Source organism: Mustela nigripes, chromosome 9 (assembly GCF_022355385.1).
Source record: "Mustela nigripes isolate SB6536 chromosome 9, MUSNIG.SB6536, whole genome shotgun sequence".
Classification (NCBI taxonomy): domain Eukaryota; kingdom Metazoa; phylum Chordata; class Mammalia; order Carnivora; family Mustelidae; genus Mustela; species Mustela nigripes.
The window spans coordinates 76,605,695-76,617,098 of record NC_081565.1 but is presented as its reverse complement, the minus strand read 5'-3'; the positions used below and the strand labels follow the sequence as shown (position 1 = coordinate 76,617,098).

General features: G+C 37.1%; 1 long non-coding RNA gene across 1 annotated transcript in view; it reads right to left on the bottom strand.

The window, feature by feature from the left end:
• Window positions 1–3,564: 3,564 nt before the first annotated feature.
• LOC132025169 (uncharacterized) overlaps window positions 3,565–11,404 on the bottom strand; it is a 58,507-nt gene continuing 50,667 nt past the window's right edge. The window contains exon 4 of the long non-coding RNA XR_009406446.1: window positions 3,565–3,833. This is a non-coding gene — a long non-coding RNA (uncharacterized LOC132025169). The remainder of the gene's footprint in view (window positions 3,834–11,404) is intronic.

Below are 11,404 nucleotides of genomic sequence, written 5' to 3'. Positions count from 1 at the left end.
TTATGAACTGGCTATTGGTGTCTACCTCACACAATATGGTAGCCCCAGTCAGGAGAGATATTTGGAGTTAGCAGTTCTTTTGGTGCTTCTGAGCTCACCATTTACCAAAATGCCGATCCATGGAATGAGGGTAAAACTCTAGTCAGAATCTACCACGTTATTATTGGCTTATCTAAAAGCCCAAGACCCCAGGATCAATTTTACTTACTCTGACTTTCAAATTACTGACATTTTTTTCATAATCCCACTGTAATTTATCAATGATTCTTTTCTTTAGGAAGAATCTGAGCAGTGACAGTCAAACCTCTGACCCAGTGTAGGATGTGCCCTCCCCCCAAATAGGTAAACCACAAACAACAATCATGGCTATTTGAAAGATAAATAGTCTCTCTCTGGCTCCCAGCAGCCCCTTTCTCCTTTCGTCTCCCCATGCAGTCTGGATGTACAGGACACAGTGCAATGAGCATCAATTTTTGCTAGGATCTGTGTTCTTCAAATTTGCCCCCAATATGATTCCTCTACCAGTGCCCTTGCCTAGAATGTTACTTATATGAATTTGAATGCCTTCAACCCTAAGTAATCTGATACAAAATTGTCTTAATCCAGTGGCTCTTAATCCCTCCAGGAGCTTCTGTCTTGTCTTCCTCCCAGGTGAGCTTCATCCTCACACTGGTCTCTGAAATGCCTACCGTGGTTCTAGGTCTCATGGCCATGATCAGTAATGCCCATAAGAAGAGAAAGAAAAGGTCACTTCCAAAAGCCCACCCAGAATGATGTGGGAAACCAAGGCAGATGAAAAGTCATTAAATTTCCTTACTACCTAGAGCCACCGACAAGTCCTTGAAACAAGCAGAGTGACATTCCTCTAGGGACTCAACTGTGTCCACCTTAATACTTTGCTAAGGGCAAAAGACGATCCTAGCCTGACCGCCCCACCCCACCCCAACCCAACCGCCCCTCAACTTCCCGGAATTCTGTAAGTCTACTTTAACATATAAAAATTCCTTTGGAAACTTCCTTTATCTCTAAACCCTCCAAGATACATGCTGGCAATCATCCCCAAGCATATGGCCTACCAATATATATCTGAAGGTTCTAATCATTAAGGTTTTATTAGGCGATAATAACTGACCTTTCCCCCAAAACAGCTAGCTCCTCAAGACGCTGGAAACCTTGCTTCCAAAATTCCTTAGAGACTTACACCGTCCCTGGCCCCCTCCGAACTTGCAAGTATATAATAGGCCACTCCTCACAATCCCGAGGCAGCAGCCCTTTCTGCCCATGGGTCCTGTCCCCATACTTTAATAAACCACCATTTTGCACCGAAGATGTCTCAAGAATTCTTTCTTGGTCATGGGCTCCGGACTCCACCCCACTGAACCTCACTTATATTCTAAAACTTCATCAAGAAGAATGAGGAAGAACTTTCTCAAAAGCCCCTAGCAAACTTTTTACATCAAACTTTCTTTTTTCTTTCTCTCTCTTTTTCTTTTTTAGTACAATGACTTTTCTACCCAAATAAGGTATATTTGGTATAAATATGGTATTAAGAAATACCATTTCTTATACAGGAGGTGTATAAGACACCATACACAAGGTGTTTTCTTGTTTGCTAAGTGATTATTTCCTTCTGATAGAAAATTCTTTTTATTCTTCAATGATGGTTTTATTTGTTTTTGTGGTTTGGGATGAAATTCTTCATAAATCTTCTTATTAGAATTAATAGATTTTTTTTTTCATTTAACAGCTTTTTACTTAGTGACAGGTCTTTTCAGAAAAGAAAAGTCATTAAATAAGGGATAGGTGTATACTCAAAGCAATTTACTTCTTAGGTGATTTGATAATTGAGATATCACCATATTTTTTTTTTCCTCTGGTGAAGTTAAACTGAAGGCCCATCTGCTGATGAAAAGCATAACCAGATTTTAGGTTAATTAGCTCCCAGGTGCCCTGTTTGTATTTATACCATCAGAAGATCAAAAGGTACACATTTGAGTATGTCTGGAGCCAGAGTTCCCTTCTACTGAAATCAAGTATATATATTTTCCTGAGCCCCTTCTTTGTCAAGGAGAGCCCATAGTCAAATGGCAAAGGTGTGCTTTTACAAATGGATCCTATGGAAATTTGTGTACTGAAAAAAATAATTGCTAAAGAAAGTATTAAATGTCTTTTCTTATCTTCAGATCTAGATGATCTTCTAGTGATGATATAAATATTTTTATTTCTTTTAAACATCATTATATTGAAACACCCTAGAACATAAGGCCCTTGAATGAGGGCAATGCACCTTATTTAAGGGAAGCAAATTTTAGGCCAAAGGAGTATAATATGCAATTAAAAAAAATTCTTTTTGATTTATAATTCAACTCAATTTCTGTTGTGTTTCAAGGTCCTTTCCAAAAAAGCTGGCATGAAATTCTAATTTCATTCTTGTTTCCGGGCTTGTGTTAGGGTTCCTTCTGGAGGATTCATTCAGTGCCAGGAGATAAGAAGGAAGGGACAGAATGGGTCCCTGAGTCATCTGACTAGTCCAGGAGCTCTTAACTATGCCACACTGAGGGGCCCAGGACTCTTTCTGCAAAGATGTGACATCTCCAAGTCTCCTTGCTACTTCCCCGAAAGATCTCTTCCATCTGCTGCTGACTGATGCTTGAAAATCCCTCTGTGGAAGTTTTATCCACATGGCTTCAAAGAGTGAACTCTGTTATGAAGCAAATATACCTTACAGAAGAAAAGCTTTAAAGAGACAACCATTTTCTCCTGGTATGAATTAGTGCCATGGGTTTTTGTTGTTGTTGTTGTTGTTTGGTTTTTTTAGCATGTTCAGAAAGAAAAAAGAATATAATGCCAAGTTCCTAACCAAAATTGGAAGCTGCCTCAAAATGCTGAGTCCCCCACTTACCATACTTCTCGTCCTCCTATTTTTTCATGTACAACTTGTGATTTTCCTTTGAAGCCTAGTAAACTAGTGGATAGGGATTATTTCCATTTCCTATTGTCTTCATGAATGTTTTCTAATGGAAAGGTCTTAACTTCGAAGTTCCTAAATTTAATTCATATAGTTAGTTTGATATACCACTCCTTAAGAAAACCCAGGCATTCAAGTAATAAATAATGATCTTCATTAATGCTAATTTCAGTATGTTGTTGTTTCTAGATTTTTCCAATGTTTAGGAAAAAATTTGTTACCCTTATAAAAGGCCTAATTGTCAACACACACACACACACACACACACACACACATTCTCTCCCTCTTCCTTTCTCTGTTTCTCTCACTCAAGTCAAAAATTAGGAGACAAAGAAGTAACAATGTGGAGATAAATATGAACATGTTCACTTTTATAAAGGAACTGAAGAAAAGAGATAAATAAGTTATGTATTTCCATTTACTTTTACTAATGGAAGACTTCTGACTAAAAATGGAGAGCAAGTGTCTAGGGTACTAGCTACAATTGGAATACAGTGGAAATCCATTTTGAATAGGTCATGAGAAAAAAGCAGAACAATGTACAAAAAGAATTTACAAGTTTTAATATAATATTTTTATTTTCTTGCCTCCTACAATTCAGACCAGTTCTATGTAATTTGAATATACCCTGAAGAGACTAACTTGGTCACATGATTCCCTCTGCCATAGGTCAGCCACCTTCAAAGCAGCGCTTGGCGGGAGTACATCAGCCAGAAGGGTGGGCAACATCAGAGTGAGCAGCAAGAGAGATCTGTGCTTCCTCCAAATACTTGAGGTACTGCTTTCAGTTTCCATTTGTTTTCTCTTCTTGCCTCAGTTTTGCAGCCAAAAGATTCTTTATACCTTCTAAGCTGCTTGCCATGAGCTGTAAATTAAAGTAAAGTTAATAATTATTTATAAATTCCCTCTTGAATCTTGTCTCAAATTTCTTAAGATTGGGGGGGAAAAAGAGAAAAAAATGGGTGACAATTATAGAGTTATATAAGAAAGTAACCTTGAAAGTAGCCACTCTCTAGTTTAGGCAGCATTGCGGTGTTGGGCAAAGCCAGCTCTTAGTTGACCTAAAACCATTCCCTAGTTGGGGAGAGGTTGGTTGAGAACCGGGTTCAGATTCTTCTGGGGGGCACCCCGAATCATAGCATTCCAGTTGGTGTGCTTACTTCATTAGACTAGAGCTATAGCTTGAAAGGGTCATTACCTCACTGGCCAATTAAAATTCAAATATCTTAGGAACATAACAGTAATAGCAAAGATCATCATATTTTCAATATGATGTATAGGTCAAAGCAGGGCTTTCTCTACACCACTGTTGATGGAAGGAGGGGGCACTATAGCTTGAGAATCTGGTGAAGACAGACATGTTTGGGTGGAATGATGGAACGGAGAGCCATGAAATAGCAGTAGGCAGGCACCAGTGTCAGGAATTGGGAGGCAGAGGAGAAAATGTTAGATAATAAGCATGACTGAGGGGACTATGGTGTCACATATGAAAGTCTGTGCACATCCCATTTCTTCATCCGAGCACTCATTCTTTACGAGCATGCCCTGTGCCTTGAGAGTCTTCACTAGGTCTTCTCCTGTTCACTGGATCTTGGATCTAGTGCTAATCCGCCCCACGGCACCATCTAGCCACACCAAACATAGTGAATTAACTTGTCTCCCAGTTTCGTTCCCAGAGTATGACAGCTAAGTACTTGCCTCTTCAAACTGAGCATACCCCTGTAGGAAATCAGTCTGTATAAATCCAGACTCACACAGAGAAGCGGGATTTGAAGATTGGAGGAGACTTTAGGGAAGATCTCTCCCCTCAATCGAAGTGCTACTCAGAGCTTTGCTAGTAATGACATTCTTCCAGCAACCTAGGAAAGAAGCTTCGTAGTTTTCACTCTTTCTTTCTAGGTCACCTTCCACATCACTTGTTAAGACTAAAGTCTCTTTGAATCTGACTTCCCAATATCTCTCACGTTTGTCGTGGCTGTGCTGTCTCCCCTGAATCTACTCTGGCTTAGTTAACCAGCTCATTTCTAGATACATGCTGGATGCATGAAAGAGCAAGTTCTTTGGATTAGGTTTAAGTGGGGTCAAAACCCAACTGTACCACCTGTTAAGGTGTGTGATGTTGGGCAAGTTTGTTCATCAATCAAAGTTAAATTTCTTCATTTATAAAATGGGACTAATACTTCCGTATAGTGATAATAAATTAGATGACATATAAAAACTGTTTGGGATACATTCAGTTCCAAATAGTTGTTAAATATCTTCTTGAGTTGATCTTAAAATACTGCATTAATTTCATTACCTCCTTGCTTAAATATACACCATTATCCCTGAATACCTCACAAGAGCCTTCAAACCTCCTGCCCCACCATCCTAGGTCCTCCGTAGAATATTCCCCACTTCCCTTTCCAGTTAGGCTAAACTTCCTTTATTGTTCTGCACCAGCCTTTAGCTAGAGCCAAGGTAGGGTTCTTATTATATCCTGTGTTCAACAGCTTCAACTGTGAAAGACCTTTTTTTTATTATCCCCAGAAGAAAACTTTATTTCCCCTACCACTGCTTCTAGACTAAAACTCCTCCAATCATTTTAGACTGAAGAATAGATTTTCTTTAGTAATAAATTTTTAGTCCAGCGTCATAATCATATAATGATATTTACTTTACTTATGTATTTGAAAATTTTTCCCCACTTACCTCCAGTTGAAGCCTGACTAAAAATAAAATAAAATAAAATAAAATAGAAAAATTAAACAGCACAGGGGTGCCTGGGTGGCTCCGTCAGTTAAGTGACTGCCTTTGGCTCAGGTCATGATTCCATAGTCTTGGATTTGGTCTCGCATTGGACTCCCAACTCCACGGGAAGTCTGCTTCTCCCTCTGACCTTCTCCCTTCTCATGCTCTCTATCACCCTTTCTCTCTCTCTCTCTCTCTCTAACAAATAAATAAATAAAATCTTTAAAAACCACATTAATCAGCACAGAAAGGGGAAGCCCAGTCACTCTGAACTTCAAGGACTGAGCGGCTAATCCCCTTTCACTCTTCAGCATCAGAGAGCACTAGTGCATTCAGGTGTAGTTCTAGAAAAAGATGTAAGATACACTTCATATACTGTCACATACGACACAGCTTTACTAGTTCCAGGAGAGAAGACACACACTGAAACCTAATGGAGCCCTTCAAGGATTTCTAGTTCAAGGGGGTGCCTACTGCTTCCCAGAGGTCGCAGCCCTTGTTCTCCATTGGAGGTTGAGTGTGAGATCTCCAGGGCTCTTAAATGATGTCCAGATGTGGCCTGTGCCCTCACAGTACTCCCAACAGCCCAAGTAAGAATTAAGGGACATGTAGACTCATAAATTAGAAAGTGGAAGATACTTCGGGGCACCTGGATGGCTCAGTGGGTTAAGTGTCTGTCTTCCAGCCCCTCTTCAGGCTCCCTGCTCAGCAGGAAGTCTGCTTCTCCCTCTCCCTCTGCCTTTCCCCCAACTCATGTGCTCTCTCGCTCTCTCTCAGATAAATAAATAAATAAATAATCAAACAAATAAATAAATGATGTCTTTTAAAAAAAGGTGGAAAACACCTCATGGATCATAGTTTAAAATTCTAGGTCACTAAACTATAGAGGCAGCAACTCAACCACCTCCACATTTAATTTGTAATATGTCTACTATTTCAACAACACTAGTCCAAAGGTTTTCAGTTCTTGTCCAAATACGAATGGTAGCTCTACATTCACAAACACTGAATGTCTTCCCTAAAGGAGATCTATGACTTTCTACTTTAAGAGACCTTTAAGGGAATAATAAAAAGCAATCTTGTGAAGGCCTAAGCAGCACCCCAGACATTGCCCCCAAATACTGTTCCTCAAATGCTGTAAAAAATACCATTCCCTCAAATAAATAATAAAATCTTAAAAAAATAAAAATACCATCCCCCTACCCAGAGCTTCCATGATACCAACCACTGAGTGATAAGAAATGATTTGCCTTGGGGCACCTGGGTGGCTCAGTGGGTTGAAGCCTCTGCCTTCGGCTCAGGTCATGATCCCGGGGCCCTGGGATCGAGCCCCATGTCGGGCTCTCTGCTTGGCAGGGAGCCTGCTTCCTCCTCTCTCTCTCTCTCTCTCTCTCTGTCTGCTTGCCTCTCTGCCTAATTGTGATCTCTGTCAAATAAATAAATAAAATCTTTAAAAAAAGAAAAAAAGAAATGATTTGCCTTGTTCCCAGCAGCTGAGTCAATTCTAAATAATCAACTACTACATTTCATGCCTTGTGTCCTTGTGTTATACAGCTAGTCTCTAATATCCCGCAGAGAATCTCTGAGGAATACAACTTTTTTAATGAAAAAAAAAAGGGCAGTTATTATTTGCTCCATTCACTGACATAAACCATCTAAATCAAAAAGGAGAAACTATTATGTAGCATATCATATTCTCATTTATTTCTCTCTCACAAAGGATGCATCAGCTTAGACTTCATTTCTTTCAAGGAGTAAACACTCAGGCTTCTATGTTTAGTTTATTGTCTCTGATTTAGAAAACAAAACTTTGGATTATAAATATCTGTTTATTCATCCGAATCTCTGAGACTTTCTATCTTTAATCACTCCCACCCTAAATTGTAATGTTGGGGGACTGTTCAGTTATCTATTTTTATATCATAAACCATTCTGAAATTTAGCAACTTGAAATAACAACCATGTTATTTTCTCAAATGTCATATGTCAAGAATTTGAACAGGGCTCATCTCGACAGTTTTTCTGCTCTATGTGCCGTCAGCTGAAGCTTGCTGGTATCAGCTGGTAGATAAGCTAGTCTAGGTAATTCAGACTGGCCTCTGATTTGTCTGGTGTCTTGAAGGAGATAGCTTGAAGGCTTTGCTTAGCTTATACCTTCCTCTGGAATGCCTACAAATGGCCTCTCTGCATGGTGGTCTCAGAGTAGCAGGAATTCTTCGAGGGTATCTCAAGGCTCCCAAAGTAATTGTTCATACAGGCACAAGGAAATATTGTATGGCTTCTTGTGACCTGACCTCAGAAGTCCCAGAGCACAAATGCCATCTCACTGTATGTTCAAGCAAGTCGCTATCTGTGGCCCAGGGTCAGGGGAAGGAAATCAGACTCCGTCTCTTAAAGGGTAGAAAAGCAAAGAATTTATGGTAATTTTTAGTCTACTTTAGACACTTATATTAATTGAACTCCCTTATGTTTATTTTTGAACACATATTTATTGAACGCCCCTAAATGTGTTCCAGACACTGCCAAGCAATAGGGATAGAGCAGTGAACAACTAAAAGGAAAAGACCTGCTCTCCTGTTAGTCCTATTTCTATTCTTTGTACTCCAGCACCAAGCACAGTACATGGAATGTTAATGGAAACCCAGTATATTTTGGAGGAGCTTAATAGGTGAGTTTGGAGAGTGGGAGAGATGGACAGCTCTTCCCTTCAGAAGTGTTGGGAATGAGGTGACTGAGAGGAAAGAAGGAGCACTACTTCACCATCTTGACCCTTTCCAGGTAGCTGCCGTAACTTCTAGTATCTTAAATGAGCCTGCCTGTCACTGCCAACTCGACCAGGTCCAAGCTGAGAGTTTGCCAGTCCCAGTCTTTCATCCATTTTGATATAACATATACCCTAGAAAACACCTTTATGCTTTAGATTGGAGCAACAATATTTAGCTTCCAATTCTACTTTCTTATTTTTCCAAGACTTCAGTGCCTTTGTTTCATTGATTAAATCTGGAATGTTTACAGAACTTCCTTTCTTCAGTATAAAAACTCACCAGAGTATTAAATCACAATGATAGCATTGTGGTATACCTCTGGGAATAAGTTGTGCTCATATAGCCTGTTTAGAGTATTCTTGGTCTTTTATTTGTTTTGTTTGTGTGAGGCTTGGCTTCGAATGACTTGGGGAAATTACTACATTATAGGGAATGACCTATCATTTTAGGTTCCTTCCATATTTTCTGATGGCTTGTATATTTCAGTGTTGATGCATTCCCAAAAATATAATCAGTTACTGTGACAACATCAGCTCAAGACACATTTCCCAAAACATGATGAATGTTTACTAAGGATAGTAAATTTAAGTTTTTTCATAGAAGTCGCATGAGCTTCATAAAAAATTATTTTAAGCAAAACTCTTTCAAAGGAATTTAAAAAAATCTTATTATTACTATTACAGTAGGGTTTCTTCATATAGGCATTTTTTGGTATATAGTGAGCTATCACCACAAAAGGGAGTACTCAATGTTGGGGGAATCCAGCTCTCTCATCTATACAATTTAAGATAACCTTACAAACAAGAGTTCACGTTGACAAGGTCCAGTGTATATACTAATTCTTCTTAAGTTACTAATAAGTATTGTCTGGATGACAGATATTAACATGTCTTTTTTATTTTGTTTTTCTTCACAAAACATGGGAATCCAACAAAATGAATCCTCCTAAGGACAAATTTTGGACATTTAAATAATATGCCAGGTAGTGATGCACCTTTCCAAGAGGAAATAATATTTCATTTTCTAAAGATTCTTCTTGGAGAATACAAAGAGAAAAATCTAGTACTAAAAGCAAGCTCTGCAAAAATGCATGTTTGAAGAGTTTTGATTTATAAAAGGGTAAGAACAAGATTACTTCAGAGCCATTCATACTTGTAGTAAATGAAACTGCATATATATATATAATATTTAACAATTCTTTTTACTTCTTTTTACATCTTTATGGAAATATTTTTACAGACATTTAATAGAGAACTTGAAGGAAGAAAAAGTGATCATTTTCAGAGCTAAATGTAATGAAACAAAATAATGTTAATATTATCATTTATAACCTCTATTTCTTTGTGGCTAAAAGAAAATGGAAGTAATATGAAGTTTTGTCCACTTCATATCCATTTTGTTTTATAGGTTTGCCCACCTAGAAGCCTCATGTAAATATTATAAAAGTTATTAGGTTAATTCTCCCTAGACATTTGGCATGACTTTCATAGACTCTATAATAGATAAAGTGGAAATGAATTTGGACATTTGTTTATGAAGAATTAAAATAAATGTTCATCTTTACATAGATAAAAAGATTAAGATCTTGTCATCCATAGACACTTTTTGAAAGAATCAATAAAGCATGTTCATCGGCAGAATAAAAAATGAACACAGGGAGATAAATAAAACACAAGTGTATAACCACAGAACCTATAAAAAATGTGCTGGTAAATTTAATCAAACATTTGCTGTGAGGAACAAATATGCTTATACCTAAAATATTTTATTAAGAAAAATATAGAAAAAGGTCTAAAGAATAAGAAGTGGGGTGTTGTTCAGTGGTAGCTGAAACATGAAATATTTCTTATAATAGAAGGATACAGATACTGAATAATTTTGGATCTTGTTAGAAAATTTAAAAGCTAATTGTGCATGTTAAAAAATTAGAGTAAACATTAAAAATCTAAATTAAATATCTTATTTCCAAAGTAGGAGAAGAATGAAAAGAAAAAACTATCAAGCTAATTTAACTGTGATAAAAGAATTATTATAAACATAATATATATGATTATACATTATTTTATCATAATAGTAATATTTCATTTATTATTGTTTTAATTAATATACTTTATGATAACATTATTATAAAAATTAAACGCTTGAAGTAAATTCAAATAGGCATCAACATTCTCAGTGTAGAGTTTTATTTTCATAGAGTTATAAAGAACTCCTACAAATAAACAAGAGAAAATCAAATAATTCAATAAAAAAGTGGACATATCAAAAAACGATTTATAGGAAAGGAACTTGATTTGCCAGTAACTATAAAAACCTGTGTTCAGTCTCACTAATAATTAAGAAAATGCAAGATAACACCTTATCAGATAGGAAAAAAACTAGTAAAAATTTTCAAATGACATGTCTTGTCTGGTTTCAAATCCTAACTCTACGACTTATTGGTTGTCTGACTATAGCAAATCATTTAACTTCTCTGTGTTAATTTTCTCATCAGTAAAATGGAAATATTACTTGTGTCAGGGAATTGTTAAAATTTCTTTTAAGTTTCTTTTTTTAATTTTTAAGTAACTGTACCCAGTGTGAGGCTTGAACCATGAGATCAAGAGCCACATGCTCCACTGACCAAGTCAGCCAGGAGCCCTGAGAATTGTTATGATAAATGAGTTAATATTCACAAGATTCTTAGAACAGAGCCTGCCTATTATAACCATTAGAAAACTTTCAGTTAAGTAACAGAAATATTGACAAGGATGTGAGAAAATAAGAATTCCTTTTCTTTTTCTTTTCTTTTTTTTTTTTTAGTTTTTATTTTAATTCCAGTTTGTTAACATACAGAGTTATATTCCTTTCAGGTGTACAATATAGTAATTCAACACTTACATACATCACCCTGTGCTCATCACCACAAGCCCTTTCCTTAATCCTCATCACCTATTTAACC